Below are 3,517 nucleotides of genomic sequence, written 5' to 3' on the forward strand. Positions count from 1 at the left end.
CAGTGCACGTTAAAGAACCCTAGGTGGTCGAAATTTCCGGAGCCCTCCACTACGGCGTCTCTCATAGCCTTAGTCGCTTTGGGACGTTAAACCCCATAAACCAAACCAAACCAAACCATCTTTTCATCAACAAAAATCTGCATACCCAAGTCTTCAAGACTGGGTTGGTTACCTGAGCCCCAAGACTCCAGTGGGCCACGCTGGCCTGAATCATACATGGCCACTCAGCACCCTTTATCGAAATCATCAACTTCAGCCCACCTGCATAATATTCTCATTAGTCGACAAGCAAGCCCTGCATCTTTTTACTTGCGAGGTACGAATCAGCAGCAATGCTGTTGGTCGAAGTTCCTTGTGGAGCCTTCACCATAAAAATCCTTTCAGTGTCCGTTATATCAGCTTATTCGTTTCAGACTAACACTCAAGTTACTCAGCCATGCTCAGGAAACCATGACTCACGTTAGAAAACCACGCGTGCCTAGCGAACTTTGGGAAATACTTTAATGGCGGCAGGCTAAAGCTCCGTATAACAGCCTTGAAGGCATTCCTGCAGCGGATGCTTCCATTTTTCGCTCACGGTAGATGGTGTCGACGCCGATGACGACGACATCGGATTTTTTGCGACAGGAGGTTGTTAACGCTGTCGCGTTCAAGCACCACTTTTACTGAAAACAAACCTCTAGTAGAGTAGAAAAAAACAAGAAATAAAACACAGGCATCGCCGCCACAGGACCCTATCGCAAGTCCAAGCGCGATGACGAAATAATTGACAACTAGAACGGAACTTTGAAGCTGACAGATGTGCATGAAGGTTACGCGTTTTAGATATTGAAGTACATAAGTTTTGTTTTCAAACCGCTAGGGCTCTTTTATCACAAGAAGACAGAAAAAAGAAAACCTGATTGTTGGAAGCCGAAGGAAAGTCATACTTGGCGGCGCAGGAGGCGGCCAGCTTAGTTTCGGTATGAATCGCGGCTATGCGCTTTGCGGTGTCAGCGTGGTTTCGTTTTTTACGCGCCTCGTTTGACAAATGTGAGCAGTAGAGAAATTACAAGGGCCGGTGAGGTGCTCCTCGGACAGAAGTTCATGCCGCGGCATGCACCTGCGACGCACCTGCGACGAGGCTAGCTAATGTTGTGTGAGTCTCCACATTAACAAACGCACCACTCGGCGTGTTCACTTCGTGAACGTCCCAAGACGCTGGGCTGCATAACCGGCCTTACGAGGACTATGATTGCAGAATTTAAATATGTCGTTATGCACCAGCCTACACTCATGAATTCTCACGGTGGTGCGGCTGTGCACGAGTAGCTTGGCACGCTGCCGACGCCGCCGATTCCTTGTCGCTAGGGCTTTCTGCCAGACCCGCCACCTCAGCCCTCAAAAGCATGTCAAGCTGTGTAGGGTCGAGGGCCCCAGATTTTTCGGGGCCGAAAATACAACACACACGCCACACTCGTCACTAACCTTATTGAGGCGGTGTGAGACCTGATGCCAGTAGGGCACAACGACAGGTCGCTGTTTGGTACGTGCGTTTCGCCTGGCTTGCACCGCCCACCGGATTTTACCTCGCGATTTCACCTCGCGTCTAGTCCTACAGGAGACGTAAATGGCAGGTGAACGCTAATGCTAACGCATCAATCACATTTTATATTTTTTCTTTCATATCACAATGGGAAAGGTAGCACACACCCTGGCCCCCTCACGCCAAGTGCGATTTTCACATTGTGCCTCCATCCCCAACCTAATATCCCAACCCATGGCGCTCTAGCTTCTGGTTCCCATTATCCTTTCAGGCGCCTTTTATCATTTCAAGACAAAAGCAAGCACCTTTCCGCTAAAATAGCACACGTAGGCCTCAAGAAAGGCAATTCTTTACTTTAAAAAAAAAAACACAACTGGGTAATTGCTTTACACGCTCATACAGCATTTTCAATACCTGTGCCACGCGGAAAAATTTAATGCCATTAAGTGCTTGCTGCCTCCCGTTCTAATGCCATTCGCGCAGTGCCACACACTTTAAAGAAATTAGCCTTGCTGCCATTCGCGACCTACTGAGTTGGCCACAAATCATTCGCCCGAGTAATGTTTATTGTCGTCCCCACTCCAGACGCAGAACAGTATGCAGCGTTTTTAGTAACAACTTCCTGTCCAGTAGCAAATACTTTATACATAACTTTTTAATCATATGAGGCGCCATTACTGAATTTTTGATGTGAAGATACTCATACACAGATACAAGGTACAGATATTCTCAGCTTATTGCTCGCACCCAAGTTTTTGTTTATGGGTACTTTCAGTGTGGAAGAAGTACTTAGTGCATTCCCAACTAAAGATCATGTGTGAAGCCCCGGAGTAACTCGGATAAGCTTGGGTAAGTTCAAGGGGGGGTGGGGGGGGGGGGGTCGCGCCAGCTGTAGCCAACGGGAGGACGACCTTGTCCAAACCCAGCAAGCAACAGGCCAAGCAGAAATAAAATACTCACCCCACTGGGTTTCGAACCCACGCTGGCGCGAACAGATCGGCTTCGCTGGCCACTGCGCGAGAGCACTGTGCGATCGCCGTAGCCTATCACGGCTCGTGTCAAAGTTCGTTACCAATTCAGCGTGTACAGGGGTATTAACCCGCTAAAGATATCATGCCACACCCCTAAGGCGGAGTTTAAGCACCCCCTTCAGTTGAGGAATGAACAACTGCTTTCGCAGGTCTACTCGGTTTAACTACTTTAAATCTCTATCAATATTTCTTGCTTTCGCTAGCTGGCATTAAAAAGCTCCCGACTTGCAAGTGAAGGATGCTGCATTCGCCTGAAAGGAAGAGCTCAGCACGAGCTAGAGCCGCTCTGAAAACATACTGCGAGTTCGCAATGTATACAACTGCTTACTATCGCGCTCAGTATGACTTGCCACGCACGAGCGTGTGGCCGCAGCGCTTTCCGGACGCACGGTGGTGTGTGGCAAGCGGTGTGCTTGAAAACAAAGGAGAAAGGATTCTGCTGTGATGAGCCCTAACCTTGCTTCATATGAGTCAGTAAACTTGTGTCACAACACTAATGGGAAATCAACTCCAAAACTAAATCGAAAAGTGCTTAAAAACATGCCTAGGACTTTCCACTATAGCCAGTTCCGAAATTAGCCCCTAACTAACTTCGGGTTGAGCGCATTCCCAATATGATGCAGGAAATCTGCGTCAGCACGGAGAACACCACAGTAATACACGCCTGCTATTCAAAGCTATGCGGCGTCCCTACTAAGCGCCCAAGTTTCACCACAGTGTGGACGCGAAGAAAAAAAATATAGTTTGGCACTGGGTGGAAACAGCCTTTTTCCTTTTTTTTTCGTTCGTCTAGCGACTCAGCTTACTTGCTTACTCGGAATATTTTTGAGAAGACTTGAGCGCAAGCTCTGTATTAATTGCGACTCCAATTACGGTTCAAGGCATTAATCGAATATTTCTAAACTTATTGCTACGAAGAAGGCAACGATAAAGCTGGCAGCAGCGTGGAAGAGAGCGCTTG

The sequence above is a fragment of the Amblyomma mixtum genome, chromosome 6 (genome assembly GCF_055824585.1).
Source record: "Amblyomma mixtum isolate Tamu chromosome 6, ASM5582458v1, whole genome shotgun sequence".
Lineage (NCBI taxonomy): Eukaryota > Metazoa > Arthropoda > Arachnida > Ixodida > Ixodidae > Amblyomma > Amblyomma mixtum.